This window comes from Adiantum capillus-veneris, chromosome 30 (genome assembly GCF_014529385.1).
Source record: "Adiantum capillus-veneris isolate H3 chromosome 30, ASM1452938v2, whole genome shotgun sequence".
Taxonomy (NCBI): domain Eukaryota; kingdom Viridiplantae; phylum Streptophyta; class Polypodiopsida; order Polypodiales; family Pteridaceae; genus Adiantum; species Adiantum capillus-veneris.
The window spans coordinates 79753803-79779192 of NC_140960.1; the positions used below are offsets into that span (position 1 = coordinate 79753803).

Consider the following 25390-nt stretch of genomic DNA (forward strand, 5'->3'; position numbering starts at 1 on the left):
GCGTGCCTTCTCAAAACGTAAGAGCACCCAAGCATCCTCCTTTAATTTCAAATCGCGACGATGGCGATCCGCTACCTTTTTCTATCGTTCTCGCGAACCTTGGCAAAAGCCGTATCCAAATCTTGCGAATATTCATCCGCTTCAAGTATCTAATCTTTCGTGCTCAGGAAGGATGGAACCTTCACAACACTTTCAACAATCTCAAATGGCGTCTTCCCCGTCGAAGAGTGTATCTTGTTATTGTAGGCAAATTCCACCAAAGGTAAGTTCTTTTCCCATTGAGTCTTCTGATCCGAGATACAAGACTTCAATAAATCTAAAACCATTGAATGGCAATCTCAGATTGCCCGTTAGTTTGCAAGTGGAACGATGACGTGAACTACAACCGCGTGCCAATGTTCTTCCAAATTGCCTTCCAAAACAAACTCATAAATCTGGGGTCTCTGTCGGAGGCAATCGTCTCAGACGTGCCATGTAATCGGAAAATCATCGTGATCATTCTGTGTTCTCGGGAGATCAAAGATGAAATCCATTTCAATACTTTCCCAGGGGCGGGTGGGTATGGGTAAAGGCTGTAACAATCCCTGTGCCTTATGCTTGTCAGACTTGACCTTCTGGCATACTGCGCACAACTCTTCCACATCCTTTTTGAGTCTCGGCCAAAAGAAGTATCTCTCTACCCCCTTCATGGTGGTAGCAATGCCGCGGTGACCTGTAAAAGGTGGACAATGGCATTCAATTATAACCTTTTCCCTCAGCAGCTGTGTAACGCACAACATAGTCTTTCTCATCAAGTAGCCTTCCCGAAGGGAGTATCCAGCTACCGTCTCCCCATCCCGTATCCGTGTGAAAATATCTACAAAATCTGTATATGTGGCATACTGATCGACCATATGCTCGAAGCTCCTATGATGTATCGCGGAAATAGCCAAAACCAACGGCTTCCGCGACAAAGCATCTGCCACCACATTCTTCTATCCGTGAACATGGACAATCTGGAAGTGAAACTGTGACAAGATGTTCGCCCACCGCATCTTCTTTTCCGAAAGCTGCTTCTGTGACAAGAAGTGGCGCAAACTCTGATGATTTGTAAAGACAGTAAAATCTGCTCCGAGTAGGTAATGCCGCCCCACTGAGTAAGAGCATGGATAACCGCCAAAAGCTCTTTCTCATATATCTGTGCTGTCATCTCCGGCCTAGAGAACAATCGGGTCTCGTAGGCAATGACATGGCCTTCTTGCATCAAGGCCGCACCCAGACTACGACCACAAGCATCACAAAATACTTCAAATGACTTCTGCAAGTCCGGCAAAGTCAAATCTGGTCCTGTAGTCAATTTCTCTTTCAATGTCTGAAAGGCAGTCACCTCTGTGGATCCCCACGAGAAAAGGGACTCCTTTCTGTATCAAGATATGCAAAGGGGAAGTAACCTTTGCAAACTTTCGAATGAACCGTCTGTAGTACGAACACAGTCCCAAGAAGCTTTCAACTTCATGGACATTCTTCAAATCGGGCCAATCACGGATAGCGTTTATCTTGGCCGAATCCATTTGCACTCCTGCTGCTGCTGAGACAAAGTGTCCCAAAAAGTTTCTCTTTGAAGCAAATGATCTCTGTGTTCTGCCTCATTCTTGGAGATAACAATGATATCATCAAAGAAAGTGCCAACAAATAGCCTGTACTCTCGAAAAATCCTGTCCATCATCCGGTTAAATGTCGCAGGAGCATTGGTTAAGCCAAAAGGCATCACCAAAAACTCAAATAACCCAAAAGTCGTCCGAAAGGCTGTCTTGTAGACGTCTCCCGGCGCGATTCGGATCTGATGATATCCACTCTTCAAGTCAATCCTGCTAAAGCACGAGGATCCCTATAACCTGTCGAGTATATCATCAGTCCTAGGAATCGGAATCTGTTCTTGATAGTGATTTTGTTGAGAGCGCTATAATCGATGCACATTCTCCAAGATCCGTCTTTCTTCAAATCCAACAATAGTGGAGAGCAATACAGTGAAGTACTATGCTGGACAAGACCCTTTTCCAAGAGGTCTTTCACTGATTCATAATCTTTGCAGTCTGTACTCGGCTCACACGGTAAGGTGGCCGGTTCGATGACGTGCTTCCAGGTATCAAGTCAATGGTCTGATCTTCAAGCCCTCTAAAAAGCAATCGGCATGAGTGTGGAGAAAAATCTTGGCGTTCTTTTGATCAAGTCAAAACATATTCAACCTTTATCCATCGTTCAGGTCTCTCCCATAAGAATGAGTAAAGAAAACTGAAGTTTATCAAGTACAATCTCTGAGCCCTTCATTTGTCAAAGTCGCTTTCTCGGCCCGGTAGTCAAGCACGGCGTAGTTCTTCTGGTACCAAGGGATCCTGAGTAGAACGTCACTCCCGTGCCCTGAACACCCCTCTCATTGCAAACAAAGTTTGCCAATGCTCGGTGTAATGGCAACATCCCATCCGGGTGCCAGTCGAACTACCTCCGCCTGTGGCGTCAGTCTGTCGGGCGTAAGTTCTAAATCGAGCCGCCAATTCCAAGTGAAAAGAAGTTGGCCTTGGCTCCTTCAAAAGAGCTTCCTGATCCTTCACTTTGCCCCAAAAGCGGCAAAGTTTGTACTTTCATTCATTAGATTTGGTGCAAGTCCCACGCCATGTGGTACCAATTCTGCTTTTCTATCTGCCTTTCCTGCCACGTTCCTCAGCTGCTCTCGAACTCTCAAGCATGTCGTTGTCTTTATCATTCTGTTCTTTCTGTGCCTTTTTAGGGCACTTCGCGGAGATATGTCCCTGTTCCCCGCATCCAAAGCACTTCCCCTCTCTGATGAAGCGAGCTCTCTCCTCAGGAGTAAGCTTGGGTCGTGCATCCTTTTTCTCTGAATTGCTCTTTTTCTTTCTACTTTCATTCCCAAAAGTCTGTTCGGCTCGTTGTGTCATGGCCTCATCTGTGGGGAAGGTCAGATTGCCAAAGTGAATGGCAAAGCCCCGCTTCGCATGACTCATCAACTCCTGAATAGAAGTTGACTTCTGTTCCAAGCAGTGATCTCGGATCTCTGTAGGTAGACCCAAGGTAAACCGCTCAATCTGTTCTCTGAATGAGATTTTCTTGAACGAAGAGGTGGGTAGAAAAGAGCTCCAGAATCTTTCACAGTAAGCATTGATTGTATCTTTCTTGGTCATCCGAAGATGGTTCCAAGCAGCTCATACATCTCGTTCATATTCTTGCGTCAACCAAGAAGAAATAAAAAGCTTCTTAAATTTCAGCCACTTAACTGGCGCAGTCTTGTTTAAAAGAAGCGTGGACCACCAAGTACGAGCATTCCCCTTAAGGTAAGAGGTAGCTCTCCGAATCTTGGAGTGCTCTGAATAGCGTCCTCCCGCGAAAGCGATGTCAAACTGTTGTATAAAAGACAAAGCCTTCGAAGCATCTGAGTATCCTGAAAAAGTATCAAACTTGATCGAGTGGCCACCTTCCTTAAACTCTCGGACTCTCTTGCTTTTATCTTCGAGAAAGTCATACCGGTTGGCTTTGTAAAAATTCTTCTTGTTCGCACAAAAGTTTCCATCATCAGAATCTAAGTTGTCTATAGACGAGTCCTCAGTAGAACTGTCAGTCTCTGGGCGAGATTTAGTCTTCTTTGCCTTTTTTTGCCCTTTCCGAAGCTTTGTTTCTTGCTTCGCTTTTTACCTTTTCTGTCTTCTTCGCTTGAATCGAAGAGCTAGAAGAATTGTCAAAAGAAGAAGAAGAATTGGGTACTCCTTCAAATCGAACACGCTTCTTCTGTTTCTTTGCCTTGTCAAACGTCGACTGACGACCTAAATATCCCGGGAAGTCAGTGCTTTTCTTCTGCTTTTTGCCGTGCCTTTTGGCTTTCTTTTGCGCGTCAAAAAGCTGAGCAATCCGTGCATCAACCACCTCTTGTAATTCCTTCTTTGAGTACTGTTTGTGATCAGAAGGTTTCTTGAGAGTGGGTTTCATAGGTTGTTGTAGTGGTTTTCTGCCACTGCGCATGCACTGCAAGTCTCGCTCATATATTTTGCCAATTTCGGATCCTTCGCAAAACTGAGCATCATCTTTGTTGCATCGCCGATCAATTGACGACGCTTCATCTCTCTTTGCTCCGTCTGAGTAGGCCGAGGCGGGCCATACTCTCTGCCGGAATCTTCGTTGCGATCCCTCGCTGCATCTCCAGATGCAGAGGGAGTCGATTGATCCTTGCGTGAAGCCATAGGTGCCGCGGGAAAAAAATTGGGGATCGGATTTCCCGTACAAGAGAAATCGGTCGTGCTCTGATACCACTATAACAGACTTGGACACTCCAAGTCATGAATCAATCGCGATAGCACCAAATAACCACTTCAAAACAATTCACAGATCACAATAGATTTGCACTAGCCCGGCGAAGTTCCGTGCCTAGAGATATTGGCCCCAAAGACTGGCGCCCCTTTCGGTATTTCTTTTTGTATTAATCAGTTCAAAGTACAAGAGAGTGGCTCGGGTTTCACTCTCAGACTCTGCGTCCAAATGCTCTGAGAAGTAAGGCCCTCACCACCAATTTAAAGGTTACAAGGGATGCCCAAAAGTAGAGCCCCAAAAGCTTAAAAGCAAAAGCAGATTCTCTCTCTCTATCTCAAGAGAGGGCAAATTAAAGCAATTCAACTCTCTCTCTATCTCCAAATCCTTGCATAGCAAAAAGCAAGCAGATTTGCGTCGCTAAAAAAAAACACAAAAAAAAGAGAAAAAAAATCTCCACCTTCGCCATTTCCGGAAATTAGAGTTTCTGGCAGAAATTAGGGTTTGCAGGAATTTTAGGGTTTCTCGCAGAAATTAGGTTTCTGTTGTCCGTAGCCACCTCATCACTTTGTGACACGTGAGGTTCAGAGACCTATAGACGCACGAATTGGTTAGACAGGTTTTTGCCTCTAAGTCTGAACCAACCAAAGATGTTGGTAGTTCCTCAAATGGTGCAAGCCGAGATTCGGACTCCAACAACCCAGTCACAGAGAAGTTGACTTTCAGTAAGTATGATGGTAAGATGGATGCCACGGTTATTCCTTCTTGGTTGCATCAATTTAATGCTTATTTTGCGACAAGTAAGAAGACAGGAAATAGCAAGGTTTTGACGGCAGCCATGTACCTTGCCGGTGATGCCATAAGTTGGTACCACGCATGGCAAGAGGCACAGTTGGCAGCGCACCTGGAGGAAGCCGACGAATTCACGCCCCTTTCCTTCAATTGGGCCGATTTCCAAGACAAGATCAAGGCGCGGTTTATGCCACCTCAATACCTCGCACGATTGAAGGACAATTGACGCGCTCTCAAGCAAAATGGTATGCCAGTTATGTCTTTCTCTAATCAGGTTTTGTAGCTCGGCACTCAATTACGCAAATCGGATGCGGAGCGCAAAGAGGCATTCCTTTATGGATTGGACGAGTATTATGAGTATATCAAGTTTGATGTGGAGGTACTTGATCCAATCGATCTCAACAAGGCGGTAGCGATTGCTCTCGCACAGGAGATGAAACACAACAAGGGAAAGCCTAAGGAGAACAAGACTTCTCAAGAAACCTCTCAGACTTCTCAGAACCTGCAGAATGGTAAGAACGGTAAGAATGGTAAGAGTGGTAACTCTTCTAGCCCATCTTCCTCTAGTTCTTTAGAAAAGAACTCTCAAAATGACTCTAAGGGTAAAGCTAAAGCACCTACAAAACCTAAGCTAACCCCGGATGAAAAAACTGCACAAGGAATTATAGGAGGATACATCACAGCTGAAGAACAAGTGATTTATGCTAAGGAAGGTAGATGTTGTCAATGTCACATTAAGAAGGCTTGTCCTAAGACAGTCCCACCTAAAGAACCAAAGGCACCCACAGCAACCACAAGCACTTTAATGAACCAAGCTGAATCTTCTCATGTCTCTGACACACACATTGATGAGTCTCTCATGAAGTGTTATGGTCATGTAAAGGGTCAACGTTTTATCATATTGTTTGATCCAGGCAGTATGCATGATGTGATTAGTGCTTCTCTTGTTGAGAGAGCCCGCCTAAAGGTTAGTCAGAAATCTCCTCTCGAGGTTTCTGGCTTCGCCCCCAATATGGACTCTCTCATCACAAAAGAGTGCCTTGATGTGTTGTTTACAATTCGGCAAGCTGTTTCCGTAGAAAATTTCTTGTGTTTCCTCTTTCAGGATGTGATATGCTTTTGGGCATTAGATGGTTTCGTGAGCATAACCCTCTCATTGATTGGGAGGCCAACACTCACATTAAATGCCAAGACTGACTCACCTATCATCATTCATACTGAGGAAGGTCAGCATTCTTTGCCTCTCATTTCTCGTGTGCAGGTAAAGCGTGAATTAGGACGAGGAGCACAAGCGGCATTCATCTATGCTACTCCAGTTTCCCAGAGCATTCAGGCTCCAGCCAAGTATCAAGATTTGTTTACCAAGTTTAAGCATCTCTTTTTGCAGGATGATCTTCCACCCCGTCTCCCACCCGAGCGACCGGAGGACCATCGCATCGAGCTTATTGGAGAGGCACAGCCTGTCAGTAAGGCTCCCTACCGTTTGAACAAGACTCAGGAGAAAGAGGTAGAGCGAGTCGCGACAATTCACGGAGTTGGTGGCTAGAGGATTCATACGTCCTAGTGCAAGTCCTTTTGCTACTCCTATTTTGTTTGTCCGAAAGAAAGATGGTTCGTCTCGTTTGTGTGTTGATTACAGGGCATTGAACAAGATGACCATCAAAAACAAGTTTCCGATACCTCGCATTGAGTATATCCTTGATAGGCTCAATGGGGCAAAGGTTTTCATCAAGGTCGATCTCAAGAGTGGATACCATCAAGTACGGGTATTCAAAGGCGACATCTTCAAGACCGCTTTTCGCACCGAGCGAGGGCAATGGGAGTATATTGTTATGCCTTTTGTATTGACAGATGCCGTGAGTACATTTAATCGTCTCATAGTAGGCCGTTCGGCGATATGGTCGGTGTATGTGTGTTCATCTTTTCCGATGATATTCTCATTTTTTCTACGTCATGGGAACAACATGAAAAGGATGTCAAAAGGGTACTAACCCGTTTGGATGAGTGTCAGTTGTACATTGCAGCTAAGAAGTCTGAATTTTTTCTTGCTAAAGTCACTTATCCAGGTTATATCATTTCTGCAGAAGGTGTCAAGCTAGATCCCGCGTGTCATGGATGCTTGAGAGTCAGTCGCTGCCTGCATCATCGCCTGTGTCATCGACTACATCATCGCTAGAAGATTCTAGAAGAACTAGAAGGATCAAGAAGGTTCTAGAAAAAGAACCTAGAAAGTCCTAACCTCCTCAAGTAACCTCCTCAAGTAACCTCCTCAAGCACTAGTATAAATAGGGGTCTTGGGCCACAAGCCCCTCCCCTCAGTCTTGCCAACACCAATTGTGAGCCTCCTAGGAGGAAATCCCTCTTCTAGTTCTTATGCTCAAGTCTTGTCCCTGCAATCAAGCCTTGTCTTGTACTCAAGTCATGTAATCCAAGTCTGTATGTAGCTCTCTAATAAAGTATTAAGTCTTGTAATCAATATTAAGCTTATCATCAAGTCCAAGTTCTTGTACATTGTGAGCGCCTCCTCTTGCTCTCTCCTAGCTCTATACGCACTCGTAACAGTTTGGCAAGACTACCATCTCTTAATCTTCTCAAGCCATCATGGAGCCGACGATGGAAGGTGTCATCAACGCATTGCAAAGCATTCAAGCTCAGTTACAAGAACTTCGCGAGAGTACGCTCAACTTCAAGCAAAGCAACCCCTAATCTTGTGACCGGCATTGCAAGATCTTCAACGTCAAATTCAAGAGCTTCAAGAGACAAGCACACATCAAGCACAAGCTGCAAGATCTAGCTATTCTCAACAACATAAGAAGGAGCCGAAGATCAGCATGCCTGAAAAATTTGATGGGACTAGATCAAAGTTTAGAGGTTTTCTCCAACAAGTGCGTCTTTTCATTCGAATGCAACGAGAGCGTTATCCAGATGATGCCTCTCAAGTAGGCCTTATTGGGACCCTCCTCTCGGGTTCGTCTCTCTCTTGGTTTGCTCCCTTACTTGAAAACGAATTTCCTCTCCTTCATGACTTTGAAGCTTTTGTGCGGGAGTTCTTTGCAACCTTTGGGGATACTGATAGAGCAAGGGTTTCTGAAACCAAACTTAGAAATTTCCGCCAAGGATAAGACCTGCATCCGTCTATGCATCCAAATTTCAACAACTCACTTGTGATCTGACTTGGCATGAGGAATATTTCATTAGCCAATTTCGGTGGGGATTAAAGGATAACGTAAAAGACCTTTTATTGACTATGCCAAAGGTTCACACACTAAGCGAGTTCATCTCTCAAGCAATAGAATGTGATAATCGACTATTTGAGAGGAGACGAGAGGCGTCTTGGGGCACCATTGCGACCCCAAACAAAAGTGAGACATAAGGGCTACACACCTCAACAGGGCCATGAATCAAGCATTGAGCCCATGCAAATTGATTCAGCACGGTTTCAACCTCTCTCAATCCAAGAGAAGCAAAGGCGACACATTAATGGCTTATGTATGTATTGCAAAGAGCAGGGGCACATAGTTCCACAGTGTCCAAGGAAGAGAAGGATGAAGGTTCATGGTGCAATGGCCTCAACGTGTTTGGAAAACATGGACGTCCAACCCCAATCGAGACCGACCGGTTGGACAAAAGACAAGCAAAAAAAGATCTCTTTCTTCCCGCAGATCCCACTTCAAGTTTTATGCTACCAGTCAAGATCCATATGCCGGGTAGGCACATGGATTGTGAAGCAATACTAGATTCAGGCGCAACGGCGTGCTTCATGAACAAAGAATTTGCAAAAGAATAAGGCATACCACTTGTGGAGAAGTCTAATCCAGCAACTGTAAAAGTCATTGATGGTCGTCCCCTCGCTTCAGAGGATGTCAGGTATGAAACTCGCCCCATAGAAGTAACATTGCAAGAGCATGTTTCAAGAATAGCGTTCAATATTATACAAAGCCCAAGCAGTCCAATTGTTATTGGGCTACCGTGGCTTGAATTACATAATCCTGACATCGATTGGAGGGTTGAATCACGAAAAGTCCAAAAGAAGAAGGGAAGGTATAATAGGCCTATATATCTTGGAGTCAAGATCTTCATGCGTGCAGCCAAAAAGTATCCAACTTTCCTGATATTTGCTACACCGACAGACACGTCGACAACAAAAATCATGGAGGCATTGCCACGTCAATATCAAGATTACAATGATGTTTATGAGAAGAAGAATGCAGACCTCTTACCGGAGCATCGACCCTAAGATTGTGCTATAGAGCTTCAAGAGGGAACCCAACCCCCTTTTGGCCCAATATACAAGCTATCTCAAGATGAATTGGTAGAATTACGAGAAAATATTGATGAGAATCTTGCTAAGGGGTTCATACGGCATTCAAAGTTCCCAACAAGAGCTCCAATACTCTTTGTAAAAAAGAAGAACGGAACTCTCCGGATGTGCGTGGATTATAGGGGCTTGAACAAGATCACCGTCAAGAATCGCTATCCCCTTCCCTTGATCCCAAAGCTTCTTGAGCACCTTGGCAAGGCAAGAATATTTACAAAAATAGACCTTCGTGGTGCTAACAACCTAGTCAGAATCAAAGAAGGTGATGAATGGAAGACAGCCTTTCGGACAAGGTATGGCCACTTTGAATATACCGTCATGCTATTTGGTCTCACAAATGCCCCAACTGTTTTTCAACATTTAATGAACAATATCTTTCGGGAGTATTTGGATTATTTTGTGGTAATATATTTAGATGATATCTTGATATTTTCCAAGGATCAAGAAGAGCGTGAGCACAATGTACGATTAGTGCTTGAAAAGCTTTGTGCATCAAGGTTATATGCAAAGTTGGAGAAGTGCTCTTTTCATCAATCTAAGGTGGAATTTCTTGGTTATGTAATTTCTGAAAAGAAAATCTCCATGGATCCAAAGAAGGTTCATACCATCCTGGTTCAAACCATCCTTGATTGGGAGACACCCACCTCGATAAGAGATGTTCAATGTTTCCTCGGATTTGCAAATTTTTATCGTTTTTATCATATCTTTATACAGGGATACTTCAAGGTGGTTACAGCATTCACAAGGTTGACAGGCCATAATACGTTTGTCTGGGACTCAGAGGCCGTGAAAGCATTTCAAACTCTCCAGCAAGCTTTCACGACCGCACCCATTCTAATTCACGCAGATACAGTTTGGTACCAGTACCTCACTTTGAAAAGGAGGGGATGTCACGTGACACATCCAACCCTATGTGTCCGTGGACAAGCTACAGCATAACAGGGTTCCGTCAGTCCAATCAGTCTAGATTTAGAAGAGATCTAGTACTTTTGTGAGTATATTCGTAGACCGTGCATGCCCAGTCACTTAGTGTAGATGCATATCCTTTGGTTGCACACAGCATAATCATAAGCATTCCCATCATAATCCTTCAGGGAATTTTCCAGTGCATTTAGCCTATTTTCCCTATTTTTGACATTTTTCACTTATTATTTTTAAGTGACTTTTGTTGGAAAGTAGGTAGGGCAAATTGAGTAAGTTTGTATATAAGCAAACCTAGACTAGCACTAAATGGCAGAAGAGGCAACAGGAGCACCTTGCTCAACAGGCAACTTCTCGACAAGACCAACCCCCGCGACAACTGTGGCGTTTTCTCTCAACAGAAGGCCTAGCGTTTTTGCCCCAGATCAGCCAGCGTTTTTGCACTTACACATTCCCGGCGACAGTAGACGGCCGATCAGCCCTAGCGTTAGCAGATTCCCACGGCAACACAACAGATTTCCTAGCGTTAGCAGATTTCCCTGCAAGGTCAGTTTTCAGCCCTAGCGTTTTCGGTTTGCAGATCAACCTCAGCGTTTTTGCAGATCTTCGCGACAGATTCAACCCTAGGACCAGCGTTTTCAGTTTTCAATCCTTAGCACTCGCAGAAGAAGTCCCGAACCTCACAGATCTCACCTTCCCGCAGCAGTTCCTCGCCGCACGGTCAGTTTCCGCAAGGTTTACAGTTTCAGCCCGAAAAACGCAGATTTCAGCATCTGCGTTTTCAGCGCGTCATCGTCGCCATCGACATCGTCACCAGCATAGAGTCAGAATTCAGCAGATAAAGATTTGCAAATTTCAGCCATTAGCATTTTCAGATTTCAGCCCGTCTTGTCGTCGTTCTCATCGTCGGCAAGTCCAAGCATTGTAGAGATTTGTGCAATCATAAGTAGACCGCTCTCGCCATAGAGAGTGGGGCCTTCGAAGGAGGGTTTTACAACGTCTCTGGTGTCGTATTCTCTCTCTATCTCTCAGTCTCATACACTTGCACGCACAGTGTCCATCCACTTGTTTGTGATCATTGCACTCTCTCATTAAGAACGGAAGGCTCTCCCTTCCATAAGAACAAAAGGAACCTTGAGCACAGTTCGGAGCACTCACCTTGAGCAAGATTCAAACATTCATTCCGCTGCACCTTACATCGGAGTACAATCAACCTCTCCTCAGACAATCACCCACAAAGTGATGGACAAACAGAGATTCCTACACTAACAGTTTTCATGCCTCCACCCATCAAACTCCATTCTTTGCTAATTATACTCAACATCCCAAACAGGATATCCACAGACACCATCAAGTCAAGAATCCATCTGCTATTCATCTTACACAACAATTATCTGCAATTCACAAAGAACTTACAATTCATATCAAAGAAGCTCGATCCAAGTATAAGGAAAGTGCAGATCTCCATCGCATGCAACATCCAAAATACAAAGAAGAGGATAAAGTGTGGCTCCTCCAACGTGATCTGCGTTCATCTCGTCCCTGTCAAAAGCTTGATTATCGAAGGCTTGGCCCGTTTAAAATTATCCGTCAAGTCAATCAGTCACCTATCGACTCTGATTGCTCTCATCCATGAAAATCCATCCGGTCTTTCATGTCTCAGTCCTAGAACCTTGTCACACATCTAAGATCCCAGGAAGAGCCCTACAACCACCTCCTCTGGTTGAGATTCAAGGACATGACGAATATGAGGTTGAGAAAGTCCTAGATTCTCGAGTTTCGCGTGGCAGGTTACAGTACTTGGTGCATTGGAAAGGCTATGATGTTAGTCAACGGACCTGGGAACCAGCACACAATCTTCAACATGCATCTCTCAAAGTCCAAGAGTTCCATCAACAGCATCCATAGCAACCTCAGTCAAGGAACACCACTCCTCCTCGTGGAACTCGTCCCTAGAGGAGGGGGTAATGTCATGGATGCTTGAGAGTCAATCGCTGCCTGCATCATCGCCTGTGTCATCGCCTACATCATCGCTAGAAGGTTCTAGAAGAACTAGAAGGATCAAGAAGGTTCTAGAAGATTCTAACCTCCTCAAGAAGAACCTAGAAAGTCCTAACCTCCTCAAGTAGCCTCCTCAAGCACTAGTATAAATAGGGGTCTTGGGCCACAAGCCCCTCACTCTTCCCAACACTAGTTGTGAACCTCCTATGAGGAAATCCCTCTTCTAGTTCTTATGTTCAAGTCTTGTCCTTGCAATCAAGCCTTGTCTTGTACTCAAGTCATGCAATCCAAGTCTTGTATCTAGCTCTCTTAATAAAGTATTAAGTCTTATAATCAATATTAAGCTTATCATCAAGTCCAAGTTCTTGTACATTGTGAGCGCATCCTCTTGCTCTCTTCTAACTCTATACGCACACATAACACCGCGAAGGTGGAACAGGTTCGTAATTGGGATTTGCCCAAAACTGCATATGATGTGCGTTCTTTTCTTGGTTTATGTCAAGTATATAGTTCGCACATAGAGAATTTTGCACGCATTGCCGCACCTATGACTGATGTTTTGAAAGGGGTCAAGACTCGCCGTCAGCGCGTAGACTTGCCCGAAGCAGTCATTGAAGCTTTCGCAGCTCTCAAGGTTGCGGTGACAGAAGCACCATATCTTATCCTTGCCTCTTGGGATGACCCCTTTGAGGTATGGACGGATGCGAGCAATGTCGCCATCGGCGCTGTGCTTCAGCAGCATGATCGTCCTGTAGCTTTCCTTAGTCAGAAGCTCAATAGTGCAGAAAAGAATTATTCAGTTTATGATAAAGAACTTTTGTCTGTCATTCACTCTCTTAAGCATTGGAAGCATTTTCTATATGGTAGAGAGTTTACAGTTCGCACAGATCATCAAGTCCTCAAGTGGCTCCAGTCTATGCCTACTGCACATTGGAGTGATCGCCAAGCACGGTGGTCACAATTTTTTGAGCAATTTGGAGGTTTGATTGTGCCTGGAAAAGCTAACTGTTGGGGTATAAAGCCCAATGTGGTCGCCCAGGTAAGTGGACGGGCCGCCAGGTATGTACACATATTCTTTTGTAAAAACCTAATAAGAACTCTCTATGCTCTACACATTACAGTAGAGCGAGTTCACCATATCGTCGTGCTCTTCTTCTCGCACTCTCTCTCTCTCGCGTCGCACTTCTGCTTGTACTCCTTCAACTGGTATCAGAGCTCAGATCGAGGCTCAGGGCAGCACTGCGGGAGGCTAGAGTCACCAGCTCAGATTGGAGTGAAATTCGACAGGCGAAGACACGGCCCCAAATCTCGGTGTGCTCAGAATTTCATTCTGAGGTCATCTCGGTCACCGTTCGGCTTCGACAAAGGTCTACGCAGGCCATTTTCGACTACGTGGTCTTGGCGGGTGCAGATCCGACTCTGCAAATTTGGGGTTTTCGGCCTATGACTGCAGGTGCTGAGGATATCGACACTCCCAGAGTGTTGATTTGTGGCTGTCTACACATCGAAGGACGGCTCACAGTTCTTGGAGGCGTGTCACATACGACACGGGCGCATCTACACACAGTCTGTAGGCGACATCCACTAGTTCATCAGGTAGCTTGTGTTTGCTGCTTGATATTCCAGATTTCATCCTGACATTGCAGGTACTTCCACATGGGATGTATTGTCAGAGATGATGTATGTCTCTTGAGGGTTTGCTGGCCGTGAGTCACGCAGCAAACAACCGCCGCAGCGGTTACAGCATACAGTGGGAAATTTGTGGATGTATGACTTTGTGGGAAGTCTATGTACTGTCAGATCTACTGCAGCCTTTGTTGAGGGTCGAGTGAGGTTTTATTGAGCTAGGGGATTCTCGAATGTTGAGATCCTTTCGGTGATACAGGTCTTGGAGCGATCCCTCGAGCACCCTTAGATAGGCAGCTAGGATGTATTGACTGTGAGTTAGACAGTTGGGATTGCATCTTTGCTTTACTGCCGTTGAGGCATTGTCGCAGTCTATGCTTACAGGACAGTGACAGGACAGTCAGAGACAGTACAGGTGCAGGACAGGTTTACCCGCAGCTTACAGTGTCAGAGAGACAATGTTTTTGAGCTGTTTTTGGTCTGTTTTTTGAGTACACCAGAGCCATTTTACAAAGGAGACTCTGCCGAAATTTATGCAGAATCTGAAGCTTTTTTGGTTCATTTGACAAGTTGATATTGGTTCAGAGGTCAGTTTACAGGGGAAACTCTATCGAATATTTCCCAGGAAAGTAAACCATTGTGAAGCGTAGCTATGGCTGGATCACAGGACACTGCTCTTTACAATATCAAGAAGCTGGATGGAACCAATTTCCCATTGTGGAAGAAGCAGATTTGGCACGTGTTGGTACAAAAGAAGCAGATAAAACCTATTAAGCTCAAAGGGATAAAACCAGAAGATATGGACGAAGATGAATGGAGCGAAATGGATGAATTGGCACTTTCTACCATTATGCTGACTTTGGCAGAAAGCGTTTACTTCAATGTAGCAGACGAGATGTCGGCTTATCAAGCATGGTTAAAGCTGAGTGATCTTTATGAGAAGAAGAGTGCAGCTTCACAGATATACTGGCTTAAGAAGCTTGTTGACTTGAAGATGAAAGAAAGGACACCTATGTCCAATCATCTGAATGAATTCAACACAATCTATAGTCAGTTGTCAACTCAAGGTGTCAAGTTTGATGAACCTGTTAGAGCTATGTTCCTGTTAATCACATTGCCGGAAAGTTGGGACACTTTTCGCACAACTTTGAGTAATTCTGCACCTCCAGATGGTTTGAACATAGCAAGTGTAGAAGGAAGTCTGCTTACTGAAGAAACCAATAGAAAGACAATGGACAAAGGCAAAGGAACAACCTTAGTTGTCAGGGGAAGGACCAAAGAAAAGTACAAAGGTGGAAAGAGGAATCAGTCTCGTAGCAAGTCCCGCAGTGCTAAAGGCAAAAGTGACATAGAATGCTACCATTGTGGGAAGAAGGGTCACATGAAAAGAGACTGCAGAGAATGGAAAGCAGAAAAAGGCAAAGAGAAAGTTGAAGACCATGGTGAGAAGAACAAGTCCTCAGTGAAGATTCAAGAAATAAATGTGACAAACACTGTTGCAGAGGATGACAGTCTAGTGTCAGGAGACATCTACTTCTTGAAGAATACAATGGACTCAGCTCTTCTTACAGCATCTGATGGAAATGCACTGAGTGATTGGATTATAGACTCAGGGGCATCACTTCATGTGTCTCCAAACAAGGAGTGGTTTACCTCTTATGTGACCACTAAACATCATGTTCGGCTAGGCAATGGGCAGACATGTGAGATCTTAGGTGTTGGAGATGTTCAATTGAAGTTTCAGAATGGCTCTTCTTTCACGCTGAAGAATGTGAGACATGTTCCCGCAATTACAAAGAGCTTGATCAGCACAAATTTACTTGATGATGCTGGCTACGTCACCACTTTTGGACAGAACATATGGAAGATATCCAAGGGTTCTATGACAGTAGCACATGGAGTAAAGTCTGGAGGACTTTACATGATTTATGTATCAAATGTCTCTAAAAATGTAATCAATGTAACCGAGCAGCCGAACGTTTCTTTGTGACATAGCCGGTTAGGACATATGTCCAAGAAGGGAATGGAAATCTTGTCTCGTTCTGGTTATTTGCCTGGCTTTTCATTTAATGATTTTGAATTCTGTGAACATTGTCTGTATGGTAAGCAAACACAGCAGCCACATAAACATAGAAGCAGTAGAAGAGATACACAATTGGCACTTGTTCATAGTGATTTGTGTGGACCTATGCCTAACCTATCTCTAGGGGGAGCTTCTTACTTTATGACATTTATAGATGATTTTACTCGAGGAAAGTATGGGTTTACTTTCTCAAGCACAAGGATGAAGCGTTTAGTGTTTTCAAAACGTTTGTGACACTTGTGGAGAATCAGAGTGGCAAGAAGCTTAAATGCTTACGCACTGACAATGGTGGAGAGTATATTTCAAAGGCCTTTCAGGACTTTTGTGAGTCAAAAGGTATAAAACGTGAACTTACTGCTCCTTACAATCCTCCTCAAAATGGTGTTGCTGAGAGGATGAATAGGACCATACAAGAGAAGGTCAGAAGTATGTTGTCTAATGCACAGCTGCCAAATGGGTTTTGGGCTGAAGCTGTATCAACAATTGTTCATCTTGTAAATAGATCTCCTAGCAAGGTTTTGCAGAAGGATTCAGTGCCAGAGATGGTATGGTCAGGCAAGGTGCCCTCATACAAGCATCTCAGAGTCTTTGGTTGTGAGGCATATACTCACGTTCCAAAGGAATTTAGGAACAAACTTGAGCCAAAGAGTAGAAAGTGCATCTTTCTAGGCTATGGTAATTCTGGTGAGATGGGGTACAGACTTTGGGATCCCGAATCCAGAAAGATTGTCCGCAGCAATGATGTTCACTTTAATGAATCCAAATATCATTCTAAACCAGAGAGGGTTGAGGAGATTAGAAGAGTTGTCTTCCAAGAAGATGGACCTGCACGTGCAAGACAAAATGTCAGGGCTCAAGAGGAGCAAGAACAGGATAGATTGGAACCACAGGTTGTGGCTGATCCTGAGCCACCTATTGTGCGTAGATCTGGACGTGTCACGCGACCTCCTGACAGGTTTGTTCCATCTATGAACTATGTCATGTTGACTGATTGCAATGAGCCTTCATGTTACAAGGAAGCAGTGCAAATGAAGGACTCCGAGAATTGGCAATTGGCCATGCAGTCAGAGATGACAGTTCTGCATAAAAACCAGACATGGTAGCTAGTTAAATTACCACGGGACAAAAAGGCTCTACCTGGGTTTACAGGTATAAGATCACCGCTCATGATAGTCAGCCAAAGTACAAAGCAAGGCTTGTTGCCAAGGGCTTTAAGCAAGAACAAGGCATTGACTTTGATGAAGTCTTCTCTCCGGTGGTCAAGATGACTACATTGAGATGCTTTCTTGCATTGGTTGCCATATTAGATTTGGTGTTGCACCAAATGGATGTCAAGACAGCGTTCTTGCATGGTGATTTAGATGTGGGAATTTACATGCAGCAGCCAGAAGGGTTTGTTGAGAAAGGCAAGGAAGATTGGGTATGCCAGTTGTTAAAGAGTCTTTATGGCTTAAAACAATCACCGAAGGCATGGTAGCATAAATTCCACAAGTTTATGCTTTCTCAAGGCTACAAACGTAGTGAGTTCGATCACTGTCTATATACAAAGAAGGCTAAAGGTGGCAGTTGGCTGATCCTTATTTTGTATGTGGATGACATGTTGATTGCTGGCAAGCACTTGGAAGAAATTTCAGCTTTGAAGTCAAAGATGGCAAAATCGTTTGACATGAAAGACATGGGTGAGGCAAGTCATATACTTGGTATGCGCATTGAGAGAGACAGATCAAAGAAGTTGATTTGGTTATCTCAAACAGAGTATATTGACAAGGTTTTGCAACGTTTCAATATGGAGAAGGGAAAGGCACTGAGTGTTCCATTGCCACCATATGTGAAACTTAGCAAATAGGATTGTCCTGTGTCTGAGGAAGAACAGGCTGAAATGGATAAGATTCCATATGCGTCTGCAGTGGGTAGTTTGATGTATGCAATGATTGCTACTCGCCCAGACATTGCATTTGCAGTGGGAGTAGTAAGTCGATACATGTCAAACCCAGGCAAGAAACATTGGGAGGCAGTGAAAGGAATATTGAGATACCTGAAAGCTACAAAGAGTATGCGTATATGCTATGGGAGTCAGGAGCTAAGTGTAAAGGGTTTTACAGACTCAGATTATGCAGGTGACTTAGACAACCGAAGGTCTACGTCAGGGTATGTCTTTACATTGGCTGGTGGAGCAGTATCATGGCGTTCTAGATTACAAGATTGTGTTACTCGGTCTACTACAGGGGCTGAATATGTTGCAGCATCACAGGCATCCAAAGAATCAATTTGGCTTAATCGACTAGTAATAGATTTGGGAATCAAAGAAGAGATGCCTGTGTTATATTGTGATAGTCAAAGTGCTATACAATTGGCTCGCAATCCAGTTTATCACTCAAAGACAAAGCATGTGGATGTGAAGTATCATTTCATCAGGGAAATACTCGAGGATAAGCAACTTCAGCTTGTCAAAGTTCACACCACAGAAAATCCTGCTGATCTACTTACAAAAGGACTTCCCTCAGAGAGCTTTGCGCATTTTCGCAAGCAGATAGGTGTAGGGTATTACATCACTTCTCTACATCTCTTGTATATTAGCTTGTATAGTAGCTTCTCTCACACTTAAAGTACCACATTGGACTTTAAGTGGGAGGTTGTTGGGGTATAAAGCCCAATGTGGTCGCCCAGGTAAGTGGACGGGCCGCCAGGTATGTACACATATTCTTTTGTAAAAACCTAATAAGAACTCACTATGCTCTACACATTACAGTAGAGCGAGTTCACCATATCGTCGTGCTCTTCTTCTTGCACTCTCTCTCTCGCGTCGCACTTCCGCTCGTACTCCTTCACTAACCCTATTGCAGATGCGTTGAGTCGCAAAAGACAGATTTTGACTCTTGAGTCAAGGTCCACATTTTCTATACAGGGTGTGTCTTTGGACAACATGAAGAACCAATATGCGGATTCCGAGTTTGGTAAGCAATGGTTGCAGGCTCTTGCTTCCCAAGGGCCAAGCAACTATCTCATTCGTGATGGTTTGTTGTATTTTCGTCAACGTTTATGTGTGTTGCCCTCTCTCAAGCCAACCATATTGCATGATACACATGATTCTCTCACGAGTGGGCACAGAGGAATGAACACCACTTTGGAAAAAATAGAAAGATTCTTTTATTGGCCTAAAATGCAAAAGGATGTGTTTCGTTATGTCACACAATGCACTATATGTCAAAATGTAAAAGCTCCTCGGGGTAAGCAGCAAGGCCTCTTGCTTCCGCTGCCTATTCCCGATGGACCTTTTCAAGATATTTCCATGGATTTTGTGACTAACCTTCCACCGAGTCGCCATTCAAGGAACACTCAATGTTTAACAATTGTTGATCGTTTCAACAAGTTTTGCATGTTGATTCCTTGTAAAGCCACAGTCACTGCACAAGATGTAGCACGGTTGTTCATTAAGCATTGGTACCCCTCTGTGGTTTGCCAAAATCGATTGTTTCAGATAGGGATGTTAAGTTCACGTCCAACTTTTGGCACGCACTCTTTGAAAATTTTGGCACTAAGTTGAATTTTTAATCGACTGGTCAGACAGAGATTTACAATCAATTGGCTTTTGATGCTTTAAAGTAATATGTGCATGATCAGCAGACTCAGTGGGAGCTCTATCTCCCATTGGTTCAGGCTATTTTGAATGACTCTTTCCTCTGCCATTGGTCGAACTCTGTATGAGGCAGCTTTTGGCCGCCCGTTCCAGTCACTTTTGACTCGCTCAGTCAATCAAATGCCTGATGCCAATGCGGAAGGTAAGTCATTGGATGAGATTTCTAAGAGTGTGAAGCTTCGGCTAAGCAAGGCTCAGGGATCTTATTCACGGCAGGCTAATAAGCATCGTCAGGATGTTTCGATCAAGGAAGGGGATTGGGTGTATTTAAGAATCATGAAACGTCTTAAGCAAGTTGGAAAGAAGTGTCCAAAGTTGTCTTTTCGAATGTATGGTCCATTTCCTGTCATTAAAAAGATAAATGAGGTTTCAATGAAATTGCACTTGCCTAACTCATGGTGAATGCACAACGTTTTCCATGTTTCTTGGTTGAAAGTGTTTCAAGGAACACCTCCACAGGACATTTCAGAAGAAGAAGAACCGGAGATCATAGATGAAGCTGAAGTCATGGAGCCGCAGCAAGTGTTGTTGCATCGGTTTCGTCATGGTTCGAAGAAGCAAGTGAGACAATACATTTTGTAAGTTCAAGGATCGAGGGACCCACGAAGCAGTGTGGGTCGACGAAGAGTTTTTCAAAGATTACCCAGAGTTCAAGGAAGCCATGCAGCTTGGTACCAATACCTCACTTTAAAAAGGAGAGGATGTCACGTGACACATCCAACCCTATGTGTCCGTGGACAAGCTACAACATGACAAGGGTTCAGTTAGTCTAGCTTAGGAAGTGTTGTGGCACTTTTGTGAGTGTTAGCAGATCGTGCATGTCCAGACACTTAGATTAGATGCATATCCTCCGGTTGCACACAGCATGATCATCAGCATTCCCATCAGAATCCATCAGGGGAATTTTCCAGTGCATTAAACCTATTTTTCCTATTTTTGAAATTTTTCACTTATTTATTAAGTGACTTTTGTTGGGAACTAGGTAGGGCAATTTGACTAAGTAAATATATAAGCAACCTAGGGCTAGCACTATCTGGAGAAGAAGAAGGAGAGCAACAAGCACCCAGTACAGCAGGCCCTCTGGAGAACCTTCTCAGCAAGACAACCCCCTCTTCAACCTGGCGTTTTCAGCAAGGGAAAATCCAGCGTTTTTAAGCATCTGCAACTAGCGTTTTTCAGCAACCAACTTAGCGTTTTCACAGCCCTGCATTAGCCATTCTGCATCAGCAACTTCAGCCTCAAATCAACGTTTTCTCCTAATGCTTATTAGCGTTTTGGAACCCCAATATCAAGCGATAAAGAAGGCAACATATCAGCGTTTTATAGGCAGCAGGGCAGCATTGTTGCACATGCAAGTCCAGCATTTTGGTAACAGCATGAACAGCGTTTTTGGAAGGACAACATCAACGTTTTAAAACCTCAGCACTGCTAGCGTTTTTCAAGCCATAAGAAGCAGCGTGTTTTCAACCATCAAGTTAGCAGATCATTCCCCGACTTGGTGCCACAGTTACTGATTCGAAGCATTCAGTTTTCAGCCATAGTCTCGTCCTCGTCATCCACACCGTCGACCTCGACATAGCCCCATTTGGATTTGCATCAGCATATTGTACCAGATTGTGCAATCAATAGTAGACCACTCTCGCCATCGAGAGTGGGGCCCTTGGAGGAGGGTTTGACGACATCTCTCGTGTCATATTCTCTTCTCTCTCTATCTCTCAGTCTCATGCACTTCCATTCATAGTGTTCATCCACTTTGTTTGTGTCCATTGCACTATCTCTCTAAAGGAACGGAAGGCTTTCCCTTCCGTAAGTAAAAGGAACCTTGAGCACAGTTCGGAGCACTCATCTTGAGCAAAGTTCAAGATTCACTTCCACTGCACCTAACATTCAGTCTAGCTTCGACTATTCCGAGAGATCCCGCAAATCAGCAGGGTTGAATTTGGTGCAGACGAGACTGCACAAGAGGGGAGTCACAATATCACAAACAGCTAACGTGTCAAGTCACTGAATAACAGAGCCAACCTTCAGATCTCGGCCGAGGGGCCTAAACCCTAAGTGAAGAAGCAGATGCAGCAGAAGAAGCTTTACCAACTTGCAAAGTCTTGCCGAGTGACCTATTTTTAAAGAAGGGTTCTCACCAACTTATGGGACCCCGTCCGATAGGGCCCAAATGACATAAAGGCATTAAAATAAAGCAAGCCCACACACACGCACATGGAGAACTGATGATGTGGAAGCTGTACGGATTCCCGGAATTTGCACTGACATGATGCCATGGTAGTTGTACGGATTTCCGCAATTCACGCTGACATGATGACGTGGTAGTGTACGGATTTCCACAAAATGCGCTCGCAGCTTTTAGGCTAAATGATTTTGAGTTTGACTACTTTTCATGTAACTGCTTTTCAAGGCCAAGGGCCTTTAAATATGTGCAAAGGGCTCAGTCTCTGGCACTCTTCTAGGTGAAGGTGCAGAGCACGAGTACCATGACTTTATTAAAGAAGTACTTCGAAATAGGAGTTCCCGAAATGAATCTGATTTATGTGTGCTCTCTCATGTGAGTAGTGTTTGAGTGCATGTTTGAAAGACGAAATGACCAACTATTTCCGTCTTGTCATTTTATATGAGATGGACATGTCACATGATAGCAATAAGAATTAGTCAATCGAGACATCCATGAGATCTAGGATAGATCTAGATGCGATTGCTAAACACATTGCCGATAGATCATGATCAGATATCTCGATGGACTTCCTGTGATTTGTTTTGAATGTTTAGTGATTGTGGTCTTTGTGTAAGTGTTGGATTTGTGTTGTCTAGTGCGTCAATACTTAGAGGCAGTGTCTAATGGACTGGTTTCTATGTTATGTTTGACTTTGCAGGCTAATCGAGGGCGATCATAAATATTTCAAGAGGGGGATATCTCACAAAATGATGACATGGCATGTCCGCCCTAGAAACTGACAAGAATTAAAGAATAAATTGTTTCCAACTTATAAGGCCCCATCTGATGGGGCCTTGGGGGACACGAGTTATTAAAAAGAAAACTCGTACAAAGATGCTGACGTGGCAGGCTGTCCGTACAATTCCGCAATTTTCACTGACTCTTGACATGGCACCGTACCGATTTCCGTGAATAGCGTTGGCTGCTGGGAGTGCTAGCTATTGGGCCAGGATGCTTTTAGAACTTGAAGCTTTTCATGTACTGCTCTTGGAAGGCCATGGAGTCTATAAAGTTGTAATTGGGGAAACTCCCTGTGTGCCGAGGAGCACTGAGCAAAGAGGGCCCTCGGACTTTGTACTTTGCTCAAGCATTGATATAAAAATAAATACCAAAAGGGGCGCCAAACTTTGGGGCCGATACCTCTGGGCACAAAACTACGTCGAGGCGTGTCGTCTCTCTATTAAATTGTGATAAGATTCTGTTAAGTGGTTTTGAGTAGTTTTCTCGGTGTCGTGACACCTTACAATTGGTCAAGCCAAAAGGCAAAACCAAAATTCATAGAGTCCAAAGGTAGCGCGAAAAGCAGTCATGGACATCCTCAGGAGCGATTCGTGACTGATGATACCCCCTCTTCAAGTCTATGCAACTAAAGATGCTTGCACCCTGCAACTTATTATCAATCCGAGGAATTGAAAATCTATGCACTTTCAAAACGTGCCATCTTTCTTCTGCACCAATATAGAGAGCAATAGGGTGAAGTACTCAGTCGTACTAGACCTTTTTCCAATAGCTCGTTGACTTGCTTCAAAATTTCCTCTTGCTAAGCAAGACTTACCCTGTAAGAGGTTGGTGAGAGCTACCCGGTATGAGATCAATACGATGATTCCGGACGTTCCGAAGGTAAGCTTATCAAGAAGAGTTTCAACGAAACAGTCCTTATGCCTTTCAATAAATAGAAAGCGTTTAATTTCAAGACTCGAGAGTGGCCCCTCGTTAGATTTACCTCTTTTCCCCTATGAAAATCAAGTACGCAGAAACGTACTTTATTTCTTATTTAATGGAGATATGGCTTACAATAGGGAATAGCAAATCCCCAACATCAACAAAAAATTTAATGTTCTTGCCCTCATCCTCAAAAATAAAGGACTTTTTCACATAGTCCGGGATCGGTTGGATGTGGAAGCGCCATGGGATACTCAACATGCTATCACATCCCTCAATGGGTACCATCAAAAATGATTCGCGGTCCTTGTACTCGCCAATCCGAAGATTAAGTGTTGGTGACAAAAGTGCTCGTAGGAGCACAACAGCAAGTGCAAGTAGAGAGGAATGTAGTGCAACAAGTAGAGGAGAGAATGTGCTAGAGGGTGTGTGCAAGTGACAGCACCATTGTGTGCACGTGGAGCTCACGCACACACACACAGAGAGAGAGAGAGAGAGAGAGAGACTCGTTTTAGGAAGGCTCACGTTTTTGTGTGCAACCTCCTTCTTTATGTTTTAGGTTTTATTAAAAGTTGACGTTTTCACATGGCCGGGCGGCAAGCCAATTGCAAAAAATAATAAACGGCTCATTTTGAGTAGTGTAATGAGTTTGAACTTTGTACACACTATAAGGGGTCAAAAAGAACTTTACCCTAACAACCTCCCACTTAACCACCTTTTGGGCAACCTTTAGTAAAAGAATGTGTATGTGACTCCCACTCAAGTAGTGCAAAGCTCATGCTAAGCCTTTGCTAGACTTTTTGTCGGCATGTTTGAGGGATTATCATGTGTCTTGATCTTAGTCAAAGTGACTAGAACATCCTCAATTATATGTCTAGTGAAGTGATATTGCACGTCAATATGCTTTGTGCGAGCATGAAACATGGCATTCTTAGCCAAATGTATAGCACTCTGACTATCACAATGTATAATAGACATCTGACGCAACAATCCTAAATTAGTAGCAAGTCTGCTAAACCAAATGGCTTCCTTAGAAGCCTCAGTGGATGAAATATAGTCAGTCTCTGTAGTAGATAGTGAAACTATCTTTTCCAATCTAGAACACCATGAACTGCAGCACCAGCCACAGTAAATACATACCCGTTAGTAGACTTACGAGTATCAATATCACCTGCCATGTCAGCATCACAAAATCCCTCTAGGCTCTAACTGCATAGAGCCCTTTCCAAAGCACAGACATCTACTCAATGAACCCTTCAGATAGCAGAAAATACATCTGACTGCTACCCAATGTGGCTTGCCAAGCTTTGCCATGTACCTACTCACAACTCCTACGGCATAAGGAATATCTAGACGAGTAGCAACCATAGCATACATCAATGAACCACAAGTTGATACATCTTGGATTTATATCATTGATTCTCCAATACCTTTGTTGCTGCCGCAGCTGTCGGAGCTACTCGACTGCATGCTGTCAATGCAGAAGCATTGCAGACAACACACTTGAAGGGTCAAGCGACTTACATAAAGAAAGAATTGCAAGGATTGCACGCGTGTTGGGAACTCTATGGTTGTCCTATTGCGGCGGATAGATGGAGTGAAAACCATGTTTTGGGCTTCTCATAAGAAAAATCAAACATTCCGGTCTAACCTCAGAGTCCATACTCACATCACCAAATCATGGAACGATCAGCAACCTGATGCACAAACCCTACTCTGGCAAAAAAGAGCTCACAGAACTTTTCAGCCACACAGTTCCACATGCACAACAAGGACATACACGTTTTTACGCTACCTTGCTGCATGTTTAGGTGACACCACCTTCCTTGGAATTGT

General features: G+C 43.9%; 1 protein-coding gene across 1 annotated transcript in view; it reads right to left on the reverse strand.

Annotated features, from left to right (window-relative positions):
• The window catches only part of LOC147418275 (uncharacterized), a 53877-nt gene that overhangs the window by 25895 nt on the left and 2592 nt on the right, over positions 1-25390 (reverse strand). The gene's annotated exons all lie outside the window — the stretch shown is intronic.